Source organism: Tinamus guttatus, unplaced genomic scaffold (assembly GCF_059628265.1).
Source record: "Tinamus guttatus ecotype Peru unplaced genomic scaffold, ASM5962826v1 Tinamus_guttatus_pri_ptg000806l, whole genome shotgun sequence".
NCBI classification, from domain to species: Eukaryota; Metazoa; Chordata; class Aves; order Tinamiformes; family Tinamidae; genus Tinamus; species Tinamus guttatus.
The window spans coordinates 926975-950961 of record NW_028289340.1 but is presented as its reverse complement, the minus strand read 5'-3'; the positions used below and the strand labels follow the sequence as shown (position 1 = coordinate 950961).

The window sequence follows — 23987 nt, the reverse complement described above, 5'->3', positions numbered from 1 at the left end:
GGGACACAGAAATCATAACATATTCTGGCAGGTGCTTTGGAACTAGCTCATGTTAGTCTTAAACCACCAAAAATTATTGTCATTCCTAGGCAATTCAAGTGAGAAAGCTCTTTTTTCAAAACAATATTTAACGGCCCTGAAAATAAGAACAGAGCAGCAGGGAAGTACATAATGTTATCTCAAAAGCACTTGCCGCACCCTTAAATCCAAAGACAACTCTTCCCATGGACAGACAGAAGGGTTTGTTTTCTGTTTGGGCATATGAGCGAGCTGCATGCCCTGGCTCAGATGTCAAAGCCCTCTCTTCAGTAATGCCTTTAAGCTTTCAGCAATGCCTTGAACGCCTAAATTTAAAGGTGAAGAGTTTGCACGGCAAGAACATTAGTGTTGCACATATTTAGAGGTTTGTATGTATTAATATAACAACTGTTCTCGGTAACTTTCCAGCGGAATTAATGTTGAAGCTGTTGTCATTTTTTAAACAGTCTGTAATCACTGCATTGCTAAAGCAGAAATATTATTTTAAGCTTTTCAGAGCAACAATTTAGAAGTGTATTCAATTGCTTCTTGACTGCAAACTAGACTAATACTCAGCATTTTTAGCAATGTTCACAGAGTATGTCATAGTTAAAATTCCATATAAGCATATTTTTAAAGTTATCTTCTTTCACTTGGCTATTTTGTTCAAGATTTGCTTTCTCATGGAAGAGTTGGGAAAATATGCATCCTAAGCTCTGTAAAGAATGCAGCCTCTGCTCTGCTTTATGTCAAATGATTTCATCAGCTCTTAGAGCAGTGACACTGGACCTCGAACAAGGGTGTTGGCAGACAAAAACTCATTTGGTTTGCTTTCAAATTGTAATACATTAATTTATAGTTTTAAGGGAATGGGCATTGTATATGGAGCATTGGAGACTTCTGCAAAAGAAAAGAGGGTTGTCCCTTCTATTGTGCTCTCTCTTCAGAAAGCTTCTGCTTCCCTGACAGAGGAAGCAGCTCCCGCAGCTCTAAGGCACTAGCGTCATCTTGCACAGGAGAGGAGGGCCAAGGGCTTCAGCCGGCACCAGATCCTGGTGAGCTACTGCAAATCCTACAGCTCTGCGGCTTGTAACAGTGCAGAAAGGCCCCCAGAACTTCCTGTTCCCGCTGTGTGGCAGTTGTGTGCTCTATTCTCCTAAAGCCAAGGGTACAATTTGTTTTTTGTTGGGCTCTGTTGGGATTTTTTTTTTTTTTGAGTTTCTTCATGATTGATTGTTTCCAGTTTAGCCTTTGATACATCAAGGAATTCTTAATATTCTTCTCTCTGGCAGAGCTTAGAGTTGCCTGTATGAGTTTTTTAATGCTACTCATTGAACTACTGTTCAATAAAAGTCAGTTCTCCAAAAACACATAGAGTTGGAATATGCTCTTTTGCTGGCACTTTTCCCCCCACTCAATTTTACTTTTGAAAAGGAGATACAGAGTCTGGTCCTGTGAAATTCTGTGTACAGCTATGCCTGGAAAATTGAAGCACTGTTTGTCCAAAAGAAACTAAGACCCTCTGGAGTGCTATTAGCTTGAACTTATTTGACCAAAGGTTTATCTGCTATTCTCCTTAATTGCAACAGCTCAAATAGGAGCATGTCTTCAAGCTTTACTAATTTTTTTTTTTTTTTTAAAAATTGCCTTCAAAGGCAATACTAGAATAACACTCAAAGGAAAAAACTGGTTTAAACATGTGTCATGATTTTTTTCCAAAGTTAGAATTTTCCAGCATTGATATTTCAAAATATTCTTGGAAAGCAGTCACTTGATCTCTGATCTCAGAGAAGCCTGATTCAATACTAATAAAATCTATTTTATGTGATTGTTAAGATGATCCTAGATATCTGATACATTTAGATGAGTATAACTGGAGGATTATATCCAAAGCAGTACATTAAACAGTGCCAGGACTTGGGCATAATTTTGGCACACACCAACTTGTGCTCTTCCTGGAATGGTTCAGGAATTAGGCCTGGTTAGGGACTCAGCAGGAGTTTGGACATTGATAACCTGTTGAGGAGGCTAAGTTTAATAATATAGATGTGACCAGCTAGTGACAGAGAACAGGCATTTGGTTTGTCTAATCTCCCGATAATAGACACAGCCAAGGTGTCACCCATGAACTCCTTACTGACTCTCTATGTCCCTTACCATGTTACTTTCAAATGAGGACAAAAGTATGAGCAGTTGAATCGTGAACTCCCACTCTGCCAAAACCCCCAGCAGAAGTGCAAAGCCCTGATTCTTGCAAAGGGCAGGAAAGCAAGTAGCAGCTGGACAGAAGGAATGGTCAGAGAGTAGTAATTCCTGAGGAGGAGTGCAGGGGAGAGAGGAAGAACACTGTAACATGAATTACTACCACACTACTCCCGTCTCCCTCCCCTGCGGCAAGTGCGACCATGCTGGCCACACATTTTTCACCCTGTGGCACAGGCTCTGCTGAGGAAGTGCTGCTGAAACAGAAGAAATAAGACTCTTCCCCTCCGTTGTTGTGTGGCTGTACCAGAGCATCAGGTGAAGATGCAACGGCGAGGAGAGCGCGGTTCAGGCCTGTAATCCTGCGGCGTGGGAGCTCTCGCTGAATGGCACATCTGTGAACCGGCTGGACCAGAGAGATGTGAGGGACTGGAACAGCGTCAGGATAAGCGGTGCATTCTGAGAACTTAGCTACAAATCCCTACCAGATGACCTTGGTGAAATATTTTTTTTTCAGCAGCTCTTAGCTTGGCACAATTTTCACAAGAACTGCAAAAGCCAGTTCCTTGCCATAGAGCAGTCCCTCAGCTGCTTTTCAATAGTTAGCTGTGGAACATGGAGACATTAAAACTCTTCACCCACATGGTTATGGGATTGTTTTTAACATGTGTAAACAACTGTTTTTTCTTTCGTCTCATTCTTGGAAATGCTTGAAGCCCTCTAGCTGAAACTTCCAAAAACAATTTGGACCCAACCACATATCTAGCCTGAACAACTGAAATCTGGCAAAGCTGTAAGAAACTGCATTTCATACAGTGTAACACTTTTTAATGAAAAGTGCCAGGCAAGTTTGCATAGCGGCCTTGTTATCAACTTTCTTTGTATTATGTATTCTCTTCTATGTCCTACCTTAACATTATGCTTTGCATGTCAGTTGTAACACCTGAATTTTAATATAGAATTTAATATCTGTTCATACTCATACTTCCAGTTCTTATCTATTGATAACTCACAGCAGATTAGCTATATTTTGCTAACAGGATGACAAATCTGAGACTAACAGAAATCCTTCAAACACGTCTCTTAACAGAGTTTCGCATTATTTTCTAGTCCAAAAAATCTTTGTAAAGCTCAGAGAGGTATCACAATGGAACATCCTAACTTTTCAGTTATCTCATGGCTTCAAGGAAGGACTCCCAGAAAAGTTTTAAGAGAAAGCAACAGAAGCAGTTAGCTAAGATCAAATGGTTCTCCTTTCTAGAATTAAAAATGAGACGGATAATATACATATCTATCTTAACAAAAGTGCTTATCAACAAATAAATTCCCTCCATTCTGTGTTCAAAAGAAATATTTCTAAAGATGGGAAGAATAAAAACAGAGAGTTTCCTAATTAAAGTCATTTTTCCATATATTTTTGTTTACCTATGAAACAGTAAATATGGTTTATGTTTATGTTTTCTTCTTCTTTCTGTTTCTGTTCATGGTTTCTTAGTGTGTACAAGAAAATGAATTTATTCATGATCAGTGAGTTGATACAGGCAACACATTTGCAAACATGCCCTAAGAAATTTCTAAATACTTCTTGTAACAATTGTAACCAAACTTCATAAGTTTTTTCCTTTATTTGATCTCCAAATGATCTATTATGGCAGCACTCTGAAAATAAATGAAAACAACATAACATCTGCAATTTATGTTTTCCTGCTTGTAATGCTGTATGACAGCATTTTTAAGATAGATACACTTATTAGACACACAGCCAGCATTTTCTGCTATGTCCTTGAGAATTTTGACCTATTAACCTACCGTGAAGTTTTAATGCAAATGGCTGAAGGCTGCCTATTCTCTTTTTCATTTTTCCATAAAGAAACTGTTTTAATTTAGGGGATTACACAGATGAAATGCTACTCTGAAAGAATTAGAAAACAGTGATTCTGCTGAAATCCACCATGGCAGAACTGCAAAATTTTTACCACCATTTTCCCCTTGAGAAGTTTGAGGAACGAATCCCCGAGGCCTGTAGAAGGGCTGTGAGGCCTGCACATCAGCTCAGACGTCTCAGGGTTGTGCTCTTTGCAACTCTCCCTGCTGTTACCACTACATATTAGTCCCACACTTGATGCACAAGAAGTCATAGGTACCTTCAAAGTGAAGCAGAAAAAATGTTTTCCCTGTCTTCTTTTTTCCACATGTCCTAATTTCCTTCTATAGCTAAGCAATATTGAAAGTTCTTACTCTGCAGAAAAGAGCTGTTGCTCAAATTGCCTGTCTGATGCAAAATGAGTATTTGAATACAAATGACTGAATGCACAACTGATTTGTTGAAGGGAATCACAGTTCTAAGATTTTGTGTTTAGCTTTGAGTATCCCCAAGTCTCAACTCCTGTTGCAGGAACCTCTAAGTATTTCATACAAAGTAGAAAAAAATTATTTGGAGAGAATGAAGCAGTCATCCCAGAATATGTTGCATTTAGACTGTTTTTCTGGCAGATGGAAGACTATGTGTTAAATCAATGTCTTGAAGCAAGAAAGTATCCTAACCTTTTCCTTTCCGCTTTTTGTTTTTGTTTTTGCATAATTCCAGACTCACTCTCATCTTCCTGTTTAGTTATGAGAAACTCATAATAAAAACCATAGTTTGGAGTCCAGTAAAATATTTAACCCAAACTAAAACTAATGTGCCTCACTGCAAATTCTAAAAAATATACAGCAAAGCATGTATTTGTTTTTGTTTTTTTTAGGTTCATCCATCACTCTAAAAAGTACAAATACATGCACAGTCTTAATCATCATTAATTTTCCTGGGAAACCTTTGAAGGAATAGCTGAGCAGTGTTCTATTTCCACTTTTCTCTCTGGATTTTTCTCTTACTTGCTGACTGCTCCTCAAATCTATCCTCTCCCTCTTTCTCTTTCTTGAACCACAACAGGTTCACGGAGAGAACTAGGAGCTCTGAATCAAATGTAGATGTTCTCATTTTCTGCCTGGTAAGAAACAGTTCCGCATTTGTGAAAAGTTTCATGTGTGTTTGTAAATCACTGTGATCTTACTGAGTGATTAGTTATGACTTGAAAGCTTTTATAAACCAAGGAATCACAGCGTGTTTGCTAGGGAATTATACATTAAGATAGATAGCATATTATTTCTTTTAGACTAACCACAGTAACAAATACAGCTAATATGATGATAGCAAAGGTAACAACTAAGGTAACAGTTGTTACTCAACTGAACAAACATCGTCTGACTTACTTACTGCATAGGTTCATACTTATTCTTTCTTCATAAGAGAATAAGGAAAATCAGGGAATAGAGAGCTGGTGCTGTGTCACAAGCGATGTGGTATGGCTCATGTTACCCCAACACAGTCTTGCCACCTCCCTTTCCTAGGCTGCCCCAGGACCATGAAAGCTTTGGCACTTTCATCAGCTGACTAGAAAGCTCCCATCCCCTTTATCACTTCAATGGAAAGACTATTCTTCACCGCAATCTTTGCAGTGAAACTCATCATTTTGTAGAGTATCTGTTATTTTATTCCCCTGGTCCGCTTCCCAATGACTTTATCAAGGTTCTCCAGTCTTTGTGACTTCCTGCTTCCTGAAACTACTTCTAAGCATCTCACCAGGTACATATGCTCCATTTCAGATGCCTGGTATTTATTACTGCATAGTTTTCAAAGGGAAAGAGGCCCCTTTGATGCAGGTAAAGCCATGAAGAAGCCAACATTTTCAGTCTAGGTAAAGGAGCCTTGAGACAGGGTTGATGTTGGGGTGAGCTGAAATGTTATCTGTCAGCTGTAGCTGTCAGCAAAAATATTAAAGAACAGCAGCTGCATCATGCCAGGAGTGGAGCAAACGCAGCTCCAAATAGATTTTAGTGTCAGACAGAGTTTTCTTCTAGTGAACCCCATTAATAGTCATGGAATACTTATTTTCAAACCCACTCAGAGCTGATAATGCTACTGCTTGTAAAATGCTTAACATAAATGCTTGAAATACAAATAAAAAGAATTACTTAGAGCAGGACTTACAAAAAGGTATGCTACTCTTCTATAATGTAATTTTCCTGTTAATTATTCCCAGCTTCTGCAGCCTTAAATTTGTCCTCATAATTTTTAATATGTGAGTGCTGATATGACAATAAAATATAGAAACCATGTTTCTCAGTTGGAAGAAAAAGTAGCTTTCTTTAGCTTCTGTAACATTTAATCTTTTCAGAACACTTAATTAATAGGATACTAAGATAATCTGAAAACTTTTATTAAAGAATAACAACTTACTGTCTTTTTGGGTTGTCATTAAAGAAACTAATAAGCTGTTGTCTCCTCTGGATCTTGAATTCCAAGATAAATGTAATAAAGCTTGTGGCAGGGTCTCATTGTTTACGGCTTGGAAAATCTTATGCAACAGCATAATGCTGTTCTGATTTTTGAGCTGCCGTTAATGAAGTACAACCAGACAGGGTACATTGCCATGAGTCAGGAAATCTGGATGTTCCTGGATAGAGGCCAAGGCAGCTTAGACACTTCAGGGTCTGTGATGTATACGTAACCTCTGGGGGGGATGCAGTCAGTTGTTTTCAAGCATCTCAAGCTGCCTGATTCTAGAAACAACCAAGTGACCACCCTGAAATGAAGTTAATAACTGCCTACTCCTCAGATTCTCAGCTTCCCTTGTTTTCACTTTAGGAAAAAAAAAAAAAAAAAAAGAAAGGGAAGCAGACTGTCCAGCAGAGTTGGAGATTAGATAGTATGTTCAGCCTTGAGAAACTGAATTCTAAACCCAGAAGGATTTTAGAAAAAGACAACAAAAAAGCATCTCCCTCCTACCTCCCACCCATACTCTGCAATTTACTGTGAGACTTCCAACAACCTTTTAAAGACATGGTCTGTTAAAGAAGGGTAAAGATGCTATCATTTTTTGGTAAGAACATGGGTGATATGATTGCTCATGTGTGGTGAGGACTCCCCGGGCCACCATGCCAAAAGCTGGCCCCTTTGCGGCCACCCTAACAAAATGGCACTCAAGTGTGTACAGGCATTTTGGGATACTTTAAAACGAGCCCTTCTTTCTGAGGGGAAGCTACGGGTTTCTTAAAGTCCCATCATCCATAGTGGTGCTGCTGGCTGCTCCTCCTTTCCACTCCTTTCTTGCAGCGGTAACAGGCCCAGGAGACTCTTATCCTCCCCTTTCCTGATAGCTCCTTGTATTCCAACGAGCCTTCCTCATAGCCCCTCTGCAGGACTGCAGTTTTCTCTGCTGCTCAGAGAAGTGTGGTACGTGCTCTGCTGTTTGCCCGCTGCCTACCTGGTCCTTTCAGGCATGGTGGTGACCTTCTGGACCGCTGCATCGACACTTCTGCTTTCTTGGGGGAAGGTCTCGCAATGAAGAAGTGACCTTCATGAAATCCCAAGGAATGTGATGTGCTCACCTAATCCTTTTCCCCTTGCGAAGACTTCTAAGCAAACTAAGGAATAACTTGCAGATGCCCTGGGGCCACCTCTTGGCAGCACCCGACCCCAACAGGCCTGTGACGAGGCACTGGTGCCAGGGCCATGCTCCCTCTTTCCCTCTGGCTTTGCAGGTCTTTTAACGTGCTGCCACTCAGCCATGTGCAAGACATTGACTTAAGTCTCCAAAATCATTGGGTTCAGGAGATTTTAAAAGGAATAGCTAGGGAGACCTTTTAGCTTCCTTCCACTGTGGCCAGATCATTTGGAGCTTACAGGTCTGGAGCCACGAGGACTCTACTTTTTCTGTTTTTTCTGTTTTTTTTAAAACACTGCTTACCGTGGCTAATGGCAACCTAATTCTTAAAGCAAATCTTTATCAAAAATGCCAGCTACCCAAAGAGCCATTGAAGCATCTAACATTGTTCCAGACAACTGGGCTGAGCCCAAGCCAGGTATTGCCCTGCCAGAATGAGCCCAGGGAGGCTGCACAACTTGAAGACGTGGGGGTTGCATGGGTTACAATTGAACCCAAGGGAAGGCCTATTTTTTCCTGAAAAATATTCCTTCTTAACACTGACACCAGCATATTTTCTATTTTGGCATGCTTATGTTCTTGCAGCTTCCTGGACATATTTCTGGTTCTCCTCTTTCCTTTTCTGCTTCACTCCACCGGGACAGCTAATTTCCTGCTACCTGCATCTCAAAGCAGAGTCACACTTTATTCTGCAAGCTTCTGTGAAGATACCTATTCTTGTCCCTCAGATAAATTCAGTTTCTGTTCCTTCTTTTCCTTGTGGAATCTGCTTTCCAAGCAGAGCTATTTAAATCTCCTTATTCCAAATTACTTTCATGATGTTTAATATTACAACATCTCATAGCATCGGATTCGTTACTATATTTACATTTGTAACATCCCAGGTGTTATTAAAAGTATAGGAGTAAATAACTTGCCAAGAGTCATACAAGGAGTTAGTGATTTAAGAGCTGTCCATTTAGCCAGCCGCCTTCTCCCCCAGCATGATACCTAACATCTGGCATTTTAAGGTAATATTATTTGAAGGGAATAAACAACACAATTCAAACATGGCATGAATATAGGGGGAGAATCTGAATTTAGAAAAGTGGTTCCTATTAATAAGCAATCAATCAGCTGAGCTGTCATTCTTACAGTCTATTAATTTTAGTGTGACTTTGTTTGTACAGGAGGAAGAGGTATCTAAATTAACTTTCCTTGTGTGCATTTATGCTTGCCACTGGCACTATTTTTAGATACTCAGTACTCCTCTGAAGGGATTTTTTTTGAGCTGAATTGACAACAGTGGTCTGCAAAATTGTTGTTCCTGCCCTACTCAGTTCTTGACAAAGAGTTACAATTGTTGTGTTATGTTCAGGCTAGTTATTGAACATTTACATAGGTGATTTGGTTTATTTCTGACACTTTCTCTTCATGCTATTTGAGCTAGGGGGAAATTCAGTATAATGTCCATAGCTAACATTTCATGTTTTTCTAGCACTTCATTCTCAGAGAACTGTAGTGATGCAGGTTGTGTGTCTCCTGAGGCGCTGAGCAGAGACTACAGACTCATTACTGGGAATTTGTTTTCTTGGAGCCAAGCAGCATTTTCACTGTCACACAGAGGGCTCTCACTGAAACACAAGTCTGACCAGGTCCTCCTGGCCTCACAAGGACCATGACAATTTTGTGTGTCCACTTAAACATGGATCAAGGGGTCTTAAAGCTGTCTAGACTGCTCCCTCCATCTTTCTAATAAAAAGCTGATCCAAAATAATCCAGCTTCTCTGATTGGAAATTAATGCACAGCCTAACTGTGTTCATGGCCAATTTATACCCACTTTATCAAAGACCAAATACATTGCCTTAAACTGCCCCTCCCTTTTCCTGCTGCCCTCAGCATATAGACAATAGTCATAATCATCTTTTTAGCAATTAGGCTAAATGTTTTAGACCTCCCCAAGTGACACGAATTTTCCATTACCATTATTATCTGACTAACCCTTTTGGGTATCTGTATAAACTCTGGAAATACTGAGGCCTTTGCTAATTTTTCAGACCTTGAATATATTCTAATAGCTTTTTTAGCTTGTTTTCTAATTTCATAAGCCAAAGAACTGTGCAAGGAAGTTTTCTCACACTTATATTAGTAAGGGTTTTTGGGCTGATTTACCTTGGTATCTACTCTGGTGCCCTTGATTAAAAGGAGGTTTTCGGTATGCAGTAAAATGGGTTTAGTTACTTTTTCTCCAATCCACATACTACTTTTAAAATCACTTGACTCAAGTAGACTGCTTGGCCACAGTTGCCATTGTCTGGTTAACCCAGGTGTCAGAGTCCTCAGCTTTTAAATGCTACACTTGATGGCCTCGTGCTGCAGCACTTCTCATCTCCCAGCTTCCTGGTCCCTCTCCCTTCCTTCTTCCTAAATCTCACAGACTTAACCTGCACTGTAGCATATGGGCAGCTGTCACTCAAAAAACTGCAAGGATGATTCGTATGTGTACAGGTCTGCTTAGTTCTTCAATTTGTCTCTGCTGCAAGTGCCGAGTATGTTCTAGTGAAATCCAATGGGATATAAGAACTCTGCACCACCAACTATGGGAATTCCCATTTTTTTCCACTCATCCCTGCTGATGATGGCAAATTCTATTAGTTACAGTAGCTAGTTTTAGGAACATTGCTCCCTTTTTCACCTACAGAGGAAAAAAAAAGAGCTTCTATTTTCAAAGGTTATGCTTAATAGCTGAAAAAAACCCTATATTAATAGGACTGGTCAGCAACTTAGTAAATATCCTCTGCTACTTCATTCCACCAAATGCATTTCTATTTCCTACACACACAGACACACACACAAAAAAAAAAAAAAAAAAAAAAAAATGACTGGAACACCTTTTTGAGTGCCACAAGATGCTCCTTGCTTTCTGTGGTAGTAGCCACAGCTAAATTAGGTAAATTTAGGTACTTCCACCACAAAGGGTTTTTCCAACCATTAAGGGCCTAAGCTCTTCTCAGGTCACCCAAATCTCCACCAAGGAATCATGCTTGCCATATGTGCACCATCTTCTCTTCCTGTTTAGGATGCGGTTGGAAAGAGATGTTTGGTAGGACAAGTGAGCTCAGCCGTGGAGGCAGACTTCAAGGTCTCCTTCTTCCTAAACAGCATCCCTGTTTTCCTTCCTTATTCATTTATTATTTACCATCTCTAGCCATTCAATTTTTTTGGACTGCTTGGAAAGATAAAGATAGAATCTTTTTAATGTTTTTCCGAAATTCTTGAGATGGACTCTTGATAGCATCATAATTCTACATGTTTGTCTTTCCACCAGAATATGGGATGGAGAAGGAAGAAGATGTAGTGCATTCTAAAAGCTGGAGTAAACTAGGATAGACAATTATAAGCTGGATTTTTAGTTCCTATTACACTTATTTTAGAAAATAACACAGCAAACCCAAAACCAAACAAAAATACGACAGACATAGCTTCCTTTCCTACTCTGAAAGTGCTGACCTGTGGTTTATGTTGCCTTCTACTCTCAACTAGGGTACAGATTTCAGTACACTGATAATAACAGCTGCCAAAATAATTTTCAGTCAGTGATGTTCAAAACATGGCAATCCAGATAAGATGTGAGGTCTTTCAACTAAGATAACTGGAAATAATCAAGGCCCTGAGCAACCTGATCAAAGATTTAAGTTAGTTCTACCTAAATTCTGCTTCTCTGATGCCATAAGCAGGGCCTAGATAAGACTGTCTCGAAGGACATGCTGCTGCGACTCTCACTGTTTGCAACGTGATACCTTTGGTGACTTAAGTCCTAGTTTCTAGCTTCTGTTGCTTGAAGTGGCAGCAGTTCCCATAGCCAGCTGCCTCCAAACATGCAGTGCCTCCAGCACGGAGGAGCTCAGCTGCCCTGTGTGCCTCCCTGCACAGAAGGGACACATCGTCCTGCCCTGTGCCTGGCATCTAGCATGGCACCGTTCCCTTCCTTCTGCCTCCCACCCAGGGATAAACTCAGGCATGTTTGCTTTTCTGTAAGGGTTTTAGCAGAGCTGAGGATTGATATTCTTTATCCGAAAAATAATTCAGGTTTCTTTTTTATTACAGGAGTCCTTCTAGAAAAAAAAAGAGAGAGAGAGGTGGGATACTACAGAAAAACTATTCTGATCTTTACATTAAAAGTTAAGTCTAAGCATTGCTGTCATTATAATCGGTTGGCCATGTGAGATTTTGGAGATAATTATAGATCACAGACACAGGATTTGAATAGCCTTAACATGCTAAACTAAAATCTCTATGTTTTGCTCAGTGCAACCTTGAACCAGCCAAGGTTAAGCATATGTGCTATGCCACCCTTTCGTTGGTGTCCTTGCCTATGACTTTAAGGCATATTTTTTCAACAATCTAAACCTTACGAAAAAGTGAGAATGTTCTTTGAGTCACATAACTAGATGGGGTTTTAAGAATACCCCATCAACTGTGTTCAGAAATTTGAACTGGAGGATAAATTGCATGTGTTTTTCTTTAGTGTTTATTTGTTGTCACAGTAACTGCAATTTTCCCAATAAATGGAAATTGCATCGTTTCCTGAGGCATCCAGGTTATTAGACTGAAATAGCATCATGAACTCACCACCACTTCTCCCTTCCTGTTGTCAAGTTAGATCTCATTTAGTTACAGGAACAGGCACTGAAACAGGTTAGTTTAGATATGTGTGCATTAGAAAGCTGAAGCATGTCTGCTTAGCCCCATTACAGCCTGGATGACTCATGCCTGTGTGGGAAAGACCTTATTTTCACAGAGATCTCTTAGATAAACAAGGCAAGTTGGCAGCAATTTGATTACACTGATGTTAGCAGTCTACTGCTTTCAGTTGGATTCATTTGGTTTATATTTGCTGAAAAATGCAATCAGTCTGATAAACTATAATGAAAATTCTTGTACCAAGGATAAAACTTTCCTATTCGACTACACTTTTTTTTTCTTTTCTTTTCTTTTTTTTTTTTTTTTTTTTTTGAAGGAGCAGCCTTAAAAACTCTCTGAAAGTTCCTTTTCTGTCACTGCAGTATAATCCACTTTTTAGTGGTGGTGGTGGGATTTTTTTAGGAGAGACTTTTTTTAGTGAAGCTGCAACTCTTGCTAGCTCCATTGGTTAGAACTCCCACCCCCTTCAAACCTACAAGCCTCAGATAGAAAACGGATTTCTTTTCCAAAATACTATTTTTTCCCATGCACTTAAATGACCCCTTGAACAACATAAATCACAAACAGTATACACTTTGACAACATTTCCCCAAAAAGGAAAGGCAAAGAAAGTGATCCTTACTATATTAAAGAGCTATTGAAGGATGTAAATCAAACTCAAATAGTTATTTCAAATTAATTGAGGCTTTCACTCTTGTTCTGAAGCCTCCATTGAATACCTAAATGAGACTGGTCGAACCACAGATTATCAAGATGGTAGGTACTTTTTTATCAGCTTTGAAATGAAACTAAGATGGACAATCTGCAGCAATCTTTTAAATTCACACAGCCCTTTGCTTGTGTCAGCCAACAGCAACGAGCCGGGTTGCCCATTTAAGGGAAAAAGTACAAGCTCCAGCCTATTTCCCTGTACTTCATGTGTGTTTGTCCCCCTCCTTCAGCAGTGCATTCTGTAATGCCAAAAAGTATTTCTTTCCTTACAAAAGGCAGGCACACATGCAGACACATACGTACACATTTGGGATTAACTTTTAGCTTTAAAAGAGAGTTGCAAAATTAAGCAACTGGATGTCAGAATCGTTATTTTTCCTTTCTGTTCTGTAATACCACGTATAGCAATTATCTTTGAACTGGGGAAAAAAAAATAATAACATTTCCTGCTTTCTAAGTAGACAAGGATAAATCCTGTATGTCAATGTTTGTGGGACTATAAAATATGATTCTTAAATCTCCTGTAATTATGATTTTAAGAGATATACACTTAATGGTAGTAACTGTGTCTTTCTCTACATTTGAGAAATGTATAAACCATTTTCTGGAGCCTACAATCTATGCAATCTTACATATCATCTTGCATGTATGTTTTACTACTTCTTACAAAAGACTTGTAGTCCAAATGAAGCAAAAAGAGAACGAGAGAGTAAAACCACCCACAATTAAACAAAAAATGCTGTCCCAGTTTAGCAGGACTTTGTGTCTGCACTGATATCAACACTTTTTTTACTGAGATGATAAGACTAAAAAGTAACACAGAAAGTGTAGATTACCTGCATAAACTGGAGGAGTGGCTGAAAAATCAAAAAAAATTAACTCTAAACAAGTGTCCAGAAAGGCAAACTTCTACTAACACATTAGGTGACATAACACGGTTAGAGACTTCCATTGCCCTTCCCAAAGAGGATATGGGCACAACTGTTCCCACCCACTGGACATTACTACATCAAAGATAACTAAAGGGCTGTATTATAAATACTTCATTTTCTAGTATGACTAACTTGGTACAAATACCAGCTATGGAATGAGAAAAGAGAGGCTAAGAAATATTAACTCTTCACTAAATAACTGTTTCCCCAGTGACAGTATCTCCAACATCAAGAAAAGAAACTTTATTTCCAAAATAATTCTACTTGTCCTGCCATTTTAAATGACTAATGGGCTCTGAATTTTTCTGGTATTATATATAAAATTGGGGAAAAAAGTTGCAGTAGAAAACACTAAGAGCAATAAAAGGAAGATGCTGAAGCTGGAAAGTCTAGGCATTTGTGCTTCTTATGAAGAAATTTTAAATTTTTTCTACATAACAGATGACATAATTACCTGACTACCTAGTCTATTTTCACATTTTATTTTTCATTTCTTTTTTCATGTTTTAGCTACTAAACACTTTTGGTGAAATGGGAAATTAATTAAGTTCCTTCTCTCTTGTGCTATTGTTTGCTCTAGACTCTTCTCACACACTGTAGCTCTGTTTCTTTGAATGGTGTTTTGGATTTGTGAAAAACAAAATCTCTGCTCCCAAATTCATTTTATATTTTACATTAGTATGACAAACTGCAACAACAGACCATTAGAAACAAGGAGAGGAAAGAGGAAAACAGAGAAAAATAAAACATCTCTTAGGAAGAAGAGTTATTTGGACTATAGATTATCTATTTTGTTAAATGTTCTTGAGAGAAATCAAAAGAAAACACACGTTGCATTCAGTGGCGTAATCTGGGCCTTTGACTCTGCAAAGCTGAGGCACATTTTTGATTTATGCCTGGGGGCACATCAACTGAGTTAGATGAGGTCACCAAAAGCACTATATTAAGCACCTTATGATTCTGTGCTACCAGAAAGATCACTTTATTGATACACCTGTATCAGTAAAACTAATTATTATGGAAATGAGTACTCTGATGGAACTATGACTTGGAGGAACAGTGCAGGACATACTATTAAAAGTGGAGATTTTCTGGAAGAACTGTGCTTACTGTGCACCCTGCTACCAGGACGCCCAGCTCTAACGTCGGCAGTCCTGCCTCAGTCACCAGAGCCCTGCTAGTGGCAAACACCAGTCTTTACAGGCCAACAGTCTCAGGTTTTACAGTGATAGGCAGTATAGAAAACTCATATATTGCAAGTTCATTTTCAAATTTAACGAAGCCTTCAGCACAGAAAGTGGACTAGTTAATACCTGCGCTGAGGTTAAGAGTCTACAAGATACAAGCAGGAGGAGCATGGATAAATCTCAGGGGATGTAGGCTGGGACAGAACTGCAGTGAGTTTGAAGATGAATTTCAAGCCTTGAATTCTCTTGTGAAAAAGAAGCAGAGGTTTTATAAAGAGCCTGAAAGACGGGAATGATGACAAAATACTCAGTTAAGATGATGACTTCAGCTGTGGCTAGATTGGCAAAAAGAGGCCATAAATTATAATATCGTTACAATGAAGGTGAAAGAACTGAGCCACTGTCAAGAGTTTGGAAGTGGATTCAGAGTGGGAGAGATATACAGTCTTTAGCACTGTGAAAGGTACCATTAGTTTTCCAAAGCCATGGGAATCAAAAACAAAATCAAAGTAATATACAGTAGAGAAAATAAATGGCTATGCTATGTGCACTTGTCTTCCAAGAAAATCTCTAGGAAGGAGAATATCACCAAAACCTCAATTACTTTTTGATTTGATACAAAATTGAACTTAGTTTCACTGCAATCATTAGTAGAATTGGCTATTATTCAAAAATGAAACCATCTGTTGAATAGCCACATTACATATTCCAGTTTTGATTGGAAAATCTCACAGCCTCTTTGTGAACACCTGTTGGGAATAGTAATTTTAGCCTCCTTCCCCATTTTGAAATGGCAAGGAAGACAGATGTATTTAAAACCACAACTCCATGTGTTAGAATTGGAAGTTGCTTTTGCAACTTATCTATAGAACTGTCCAAAGGCAAAAATTGCCTTTTGCTTTTAAAAACTTTAGTAAATGTAGATTCTGCAAGAAAAGTAAAATTATAAAGCCATTTTGCTGAGCAACAGCTAAAAATGAAAAACAACCAGTAATTAGAATAAAATTTCCACATTTTATATGGATTTTGTCATCCATATATACTGATATATTTCTTCACATTTTTGAGTATTTGCCAATTAATTCAATGAAAATTAAAAAGTTGCTTTCACTCTAATGTCCAGAAGACAAAAACTGTATAAATTATACTGTCTCAGTTTTAGTTCTGTATCTTTCTTTGAAAAAAATAACTTTCTCAAGAAATGTCTACATTAAAAAGTAATATCAAAGCTTCTGTTTGGCATTTAGATTTGAGATACCATAGAGCCGTAGTAATTCCACAATAATGATTATCATGTTAAATCATAGCCACCACAAAGCATTCCTATTAGCTGCTTAAGTAAGTAGTGTGCCCCTTGCTATGAAAGAAAATGTAAATTAAATTATTTTTGCTTTAATTTTTTTTACAATCTTAATACTTCCTTTCTTTTATTGATTCACAGCAGTTAGTTACATTCTCAAACATCAACAAGACACAGTTGCTTCAAAATATTTTCATTCCAGCCAATCTGTAAGCATTCCACTGTTAGAATGTGGTACTCGTGATTTATACAGTATGTAGGGATGAACCTGGAATTACTTAGCTGCAGCAAGACACTCTCATCTTCCTGAGCCAGTCCCTCAGTCCACAGTCTAAGTGTCAAACTGCACAGAGCATTCAGTCAGTCCATTCCTTCTTTAGGGCAAATATTTTTAATCTGAGACAATTCCACGTAAATCCTCGACTAGGAATTTTGCAGGGGTTAAATGCATTCTTTAGATCTTTGCCTTCATAACTTCATACATAATATGAATTCATAATCAGTGCTTCTTTTAAAAAAGATATGGATACTAAATTTCTTTCGCATGGATAAAATAGCTTTAAAAATCCGAGGCGGGGGGAAGAAGAGGGGAGGATTGTGTTCATTCTTCAATTGACCAAACAGCTTTTGTCAGTTTAGAGATAAACAAATCATGCTAAGCAATTCCTCCCTCATATTACATGACCACTATGTGACTACGGGATATGCATTTCATACATATAAACAGACTTCTATTGTTCTGTGGGGGGTAAAAGAGCTCAGAATTGGTTTCTCATTTCTTTTGCTAAAAAAAAACAATCACTTTGCAAACAACGAGCAACTCAAACACACTGGGGTATAATAAACATAAGGTCACTCTTGAGGAAGATCGTGTTATAAAGTGAATCAATCAATCAGATTCATGCTCTCTCTATATAAATAAGTGCAAGAGGAAGAACCAAGACCTGCTGTCACAAGGGTAGTACAAAACGTACGAGGTGTGTCTGTGCATTTAATTTTACTCAGGAAAGAAAAATAAAAGTGCTCTAGGTCACAAATTGTTCAGCTAATGCACTTACTGAATGGCTGTTTCCTGTTACCACACAGGCTGTTACTGTCTTTTAACAAGCTACTAAGCTATCTCTGGTAAGGGATATGTATTTTATTTTTAAATCTTAGTTGGTCTTCTGTCAGCATGTGAGCAGAAAAAAAAAACTTTATGTCAAAATCTATACTTTTTTCATATTATTATTAGTTACTTGATTATTCTCTGTCATAAAAGTACAAAAATTATCTGAGTAACTGTGTTCTGCAATGAAAGAGCAAAACAGACACATCCAAACCTTTTATCCCAACTTTTCTCTGCTGAAGTTTTCAGTTCATGCAGAATATTGTTCACAGAAGGAAACAGCAATCATTAGAAAAGAAACTTGCCTCTTGTAAAAGGAATACATAAAGAATTGTCAGCTAAATCTTACCTGTGAGCAAGAACACCCTGGGAATATATCCTTTACACCTCAAGATCGCAGGAGCCTGTCCCACAGTGCTACCACAGTAGCAGCCTTATCCAGCCCTAGGAAAACACAAAGAGAAACTTTTCCCACTTTCCTAGGTCCACCAGCAGCTGCAGTGGTGAAGGCAACAGGGCAGAGCGCAGAAGACCGTGGTCCCTTCTCACAGAAATCCCCGGCAGCAGAAGTAGGGGGTATTCGCTGTCCGTGTCTCACCCAGACTTTTGTTTGAGAGTTTTTTCAACTGTTGCTAGGTGGTGGTAGGCTTTGGCAGTTTAGTTCTCAGATTGTATTTCCCCTCTTCTGGTCTCTTCACACAGTGTTACAGCAATGACTTTGTTGAGCTCAGCTCGCTTGTGCTATATTTAACCAGTGTTCTCAGCAAGTCAAGCCTGTCAACAGCTGAGAAGTTTGGAGCGGGCTTTGCTGAGTTCCTCAGCTGCTGAATTATCAGTGGATGTAGCACTGCACAGCCCAGCTACTACATTCACTGAAAGATTGCAGAGAAACTGTCAAATCCTTTTAAGGCTTCCAGTGACTTCACAGGAGTAATTGCTATTTAAAGCACTAAATACAAGCGGGGCATTTAGGCATATATTTTAGGCTGCTAGAGAAAGAATACTTGTGTTCATAGCAGATGAGTTCAATTATTTATACAGTGAGGATTTTCCTAGGACATGTAGGAAGTTTATAATTTGAAAGGTATGCACTTCACTTGAGGAAAAAGTACACGTGGGGAGAATTTTCATAGCATATTTTTTACACAGTTTAAAAATATTAAGATGACATAGAGAAATTAATGAAAGGTTTACGTTGGAGAGCTTTCAGTGAGATATTTATTCCAAAGACAACCCTGTTCTTCCAGACCAAGATCTTCCTACAGTAATTCCTCCTCTGTCTCTAGTTCTTACTGGAGAAGAAAAGGAAAGCCACAAAAACTCCAATTAGTTTGATATGCAGCAGGCAAGAAGGAGCTTTAGGGACACATCACTCCAGGGTTATGTACATTTTATTGCTTCTGTATCTAATTACTGATTTTAGTTCTAAGCCATAAGTCTCTTAATCAGAATAAGTGCTTTTTAGCCTACAAAATACTATGATATCAAGGTTGTCCAAAGACTTGGCAGATGTCAGACTGCAGAGAAAAGTTACACTAACTCCTGTGAGAACAGCCCCTGGAAATACATCTGGCAAGGGAAACTCCTCACCTAACAACTCTCTTCTGATGGGAGCTATGCCTCATGCTTCAGAGAGTCGTACAAAACGGACATCTTTTGGAATGCTTTTCCATCCTCACCTGGGGTTAGATGAGAGGGAGGAAGGAAGGGAAGGCAAGGGAAGGCAAGGGAAAGGAAGGGAAGGCAAGGGAAGGGAAGGGAAGGGAAGGCAAGGGAAGAGGGAAGGAAGGAAGGAAGGAAAAGGAAGGCAGGAAGGCAGGAAGGCAGGAAGGCAGGAAAAGGAAGGAAGGAAGGAAGGAAGGAAGGAAGGAAGGAAGGAAGGAAGGAAGGAAGGAAGGGAGGGAGGGAGGGAGGGAGGGAGGGAGGGAGGGAGGGAGGGAGGAAGGGAGGAAGGGAGGAAGGAAGGAAGGTCCTAGACAATCTGTTCGTTGGTCTTCATCCATGGAGGTACCCAGTTCTTTCTGAGCAAAAGCAAGAGATTCAAGCAAACTATAATGATACCCATGAGTGATGCTGGGTAACTGTGCAAATTGTAGGATAGATAGCAAAAAGGTGTCATGCCCTTTGTGGTGATTTCAACATGTAGGAACCTAATGTCAAGTAACTGACATACCAACATCACACTGACAGTGTATTTATAAACGCCCCAGATGTTTCCAATGTTTCAAATAAATTTTATTTTGGTACCAAGTAATAATCACTAATCTCTTGTTGTCCATTTGAATATTTGACTTGGACAGAATAGCTAGAATGTGTAAAAATATGAACTCTTTTATTTTACAGAAACAGCTATTTGGAAGATTATTGTAGAGACAGATAATGTTTTGGCACAAGGCTTTGTGTTGCATGCTTACACTTTGAATTTAAGTTACATATTACCCATATTTTAGAAAGAACATCTAATTTTGTTCTCCCATGTCAAACTGAGGTATTCCAATCAGATGAGTATCTTTTTGGCTGCTGTGGCCTTAACTTATCTCTCAAAATGCAATATTAATAGTACTTTATCCATTAAACTACAACAATAATCAGGCAAACAAAGTAATTAACTTGGCTCATAAATCTCAGTGAAAACAAGCAATTCTCAGCATTTCTCTCCCATTAGTTAGTGGTATACTCACAGAGCGGAAAATAAAGCAACTTCTTAGGAGGGTGATTAGCTGCCAGCCCATGTGGTTGGGTTTCAGTGGTGACCTGCTGATGCATGTCTGTGCACTCTTGCACAATTGCAACCTTAGTCCTCAGCTGTAAACCACAGATATTATTCTTATAACATAATAGGAATTTGAGCAAGATTGGGAGGAATTCAGAAGGTTTTACAAGTGAATCAAAGAAAATATAAGAAACTCTAGCATGGGAAAGAGTACAGTTAATCTGCATTTGTGGAAGTGAAAAACTTCATACAGTATGAAAATGGTTCACATACAAGTGTCTTCCCTACTGGTTGAATGAAAAAAATATAAATAGAGAGGGTGTGGAGAATGGGAAACATCAATGGAAATAAAAAGGAACACCATCGTTTTTGTGCTAGCTATATGAATTGTTCAAAGTCACAAAAGAGACGATTCTACTGTCTTGTCCGATGTGGACTATTAAAGTACTGTACATGATCTTATTTCAACAGGATTATTTCCAGAGCCAGGTACTCCCTCTCTCTGTGAAACAAAGGGGCAGAATGTGGCCCTAGAGAGAGAACAAGAGCAGTAGCAGAAGTTGTTGCCGTTTTTGGACTTAATGCTAGTGACAGATATAGATGAGAAATTTGTATTTAATTTTGCAGTAGTCAGATTCTTGTGTGATTGCCTAAAACGTCTTGGCACAGATGATACGCCTTTCGATGTACTATATGGGGAAGAAATGTAGGACCTCTTCAGAAACTTAAACATCTGGAAGTGAAAACAGAGTGGCTGTTGGTTTTGCATGTGAAAAAAAAGCAGCAGCCTATACTTTCTTTTGCAGTGTCTGGGCTTTAGCTGAAGACAGAAAATGGTGTATCTTTCTCTGGTGCCATGCTCTAACAACAATGATGAGAAATTTGAAATGTATTCAGAAGGAAGTTACATGGCCTGGATGGAATATGTGTAACAGTAAAGGGCTGAAAAAGTTTAAACTGTTTATTACATCCCAAGAAAAATCTAAGAAGTTACTTATAGTCTACAGGTATCTGCATGACAACACCATTTTTGACAGAAGGGTTTTTGAGCAAAGAAAGGCATAGTGGATCCAGGAGCTTGAAGCTGGAGTTCAAAAAACTCAGACAAAAGATACATATTTCGGACAATGACAGTTATTAACGATGGGGTATTTTTTCCTAGGAATAAGTCTTTTTAAGAATGGATGACTTTCTTTTAGATATGTCATAGTTCAGTGCTTCTCAATTGATGAGTTGTTACCCCTGGGAGGTTATGACAAGCAATAAGGAGGAACATGAGACAATGAAAATTTTGTTAGAATATTTGTCAAAGAAAAACTTGGTCCTCCATTTCCAATACACAAATTTTCAAGGCTCAGTATTAACCTCTAAGAGCACATATATATACATACTACACCTTTTTTAGGATTTTCAGTGCACACACTATTACATTGCTCCCTACTTTTTTTAGTAGAAAATGAAAAAAAAAAAATCTTTTCTACAACCTGAGCTGTCAGTCTAAAAACTCTGGACAATATTGCTACAGAGAAATTCTGGGCTTGAGGCAGAAATTACTGACTGAAGATGTATGTTTTCTTAATAGGCAAGAAGAAAATAGATCTTTCTTCTGATCTCACTGGTCTCTCCTGACCTTAAAATGTGAAATATATAAAAAAGCTTTTCCTGGAACACATACAATAGTATTATTATATAATTTTTATGTTAGCTATTCATCACCGTAGTGTCTGACTATATCCCAGTTTTAAGCCATAGTGGCATCTAAAGAATATAGCTGTTATACTTTTTCATTTTTAAATTACTTTAGATCATAATTAATTGCACCCATATATTAGAAACAAATTTATCCAAATGGACTCACATTTTATTAACTGAAATGTCCTGAGGAGCTTTAGAAAATATGTAATTTTGTGTGAACAAGCACAGTCAGTTCTTCATTAAGTTGGTCCTTAAAATATGCTGAAGCATAAGAGTTATCAGTATTTAGCTTTTAAAAATTAACTTTCCTTTTGTTTCAAGGGTAGTGCACCGTTGTGTTCTGACTCTCTGCTTTGGTAAGTCCTAATGCTCACTTTTATGAAAGCTGTATTACTTTAAAATCTAGTACTGTTTGTAGTTATGTTTTTGCTTTATGGTCTAACTTGTGCTGTCTTATAGTAAGATATTTGGGAAGGAGGTTAGCCATATTTGGATTAATTTGATCTTGGCTCCATCCCTTCAAATCCATATTTTGTGAGGCTTTGGTGTCTTTTTTCACTTTTTCAGATACTATTGTCACTTCATTGAAGCTGATACTGCTTTTTATGTATTAGATCTGCTATGTACTCAGCCCAACTGCCTGCTTCCGTAATACCAAAAACCAAAACATATTTCTGCCATTCAGCTCGTAGATTTAGTTGGCTATTTTATAGTCTCAAAAAATGATGAAATTAATACAACTTTGTGATATTCCATAACCCAAATATTTTCCTAGCTATGAAAATTATTTTCCTAAAATAGATAAAATAATTAAATTAGAATTAAAAAGTTAATGGCATAATTAATGCTGCTATTTATATTTTCCTTACACCTTTTCCTTTCTTTTCATGATATCTGCAAAATATATGCTATTAAATTTAAGTTTGCTAGCAGCAAGCATGTCTGTTATATCAAAAAGATCAATAGCCTAAGATCCTTTCCACATTCACAAACTTCCCAGAACACTTAATGGAACTTTATAGTCTTTCCTGTAATAGTTCTGCATGCTTTATCAGTGAGATAAAAGGTTATCTTGATCCTTCAACAAACATATTTTGAATTTTTTGTGTAATTTAAATGAAAGAAACATGCAAAAAAATTGGCTCTTTCTCTTATTTCATATTTTATATTTCTGCATTTTGCCAACAAAAATACTGGCTATTCCCCAAATGAAGTAGGAAATAATCCAGAGATTAACAGAGACAGGATATATGGCCTCCACAAGAAAGTCAAATGGCCCATCAGATTTAGAGGAGCCTGACACTATCTATGACAAATGATAGAAAAAATAGTGATAATTTTATTATCATGTTTGGACACTTTTGAGTCTAGAGCCTGTAGTGCAAGTCTGGAGGAAAGTGCCAGCTCATGTGCTCACAACTGGACCAAACCATCTTACTTGCTCAGCTGTCACACCCCAGGAGTGGTATGCAACATGCTCAAAAACTATGATAAAAATGAGCTGAACGGGGATTAATTGCTTTCAAGGCCAGAATAAACTCTTCTGATAATCTAATAGAGCCTCCTACACAAGAAAGCCTGTGGAATTTTCCTCCTGCAAAGCAGTAACATGTAGTGAATTCAAGACATATTATGTAAACCAAATATGGACAATCTGTCACATGTGATCAGCGGTAAATCACGTGTACCATGTCAAGGAACCAAGCTTCCCAATTTCTGAACCAACTATTATTGAGTTTGGTTGACAATCTCCCAGCCTGCTGAAATGCAAGTCAGTGGCCTTCAACCTAGTGGCCTTCAAGCTCTCTAGATTTGTGGACTTATAAAAATTTTCTTGTAGAGATCCACATCCCTGCAGAGAGAAGTTAGGCCTACAAGAAACTAGCCTCATTTTGCCTGTCTTTTGTTTTTGTCCCCCCTTTTTTCAAGCAAAATAGCAAGCACCCTACTA

General features: G+C 38.3%; 1 protein-coding gene across 3 annotated transcripts in view; it reads right to left on the bottom strand.

Moving 5' to 3' along the window:
• FILIP1 (filamin A interacting protein 1) overlaps window positions 1-18485 on the bottom strand; it is a 101478-nt gene extending 82993 nt beyond the window's left edge. For 2 of the 3 annotated variants that reach the window (XM_088537536.1, XM_010213169.2), the window contains exon 1: window positions 17978-18485. The gene's annotated coding sequence lies outside the window, so the exon portion shown is untranslated. The remainder of the gene's footprint in view (window positions 1-17977) is intronic. The other variant, XM_010213170.2, reaches the window with a different exon arrangement.
• Window positions 18486-23987: the final 5502 nt, after the last annotated feature.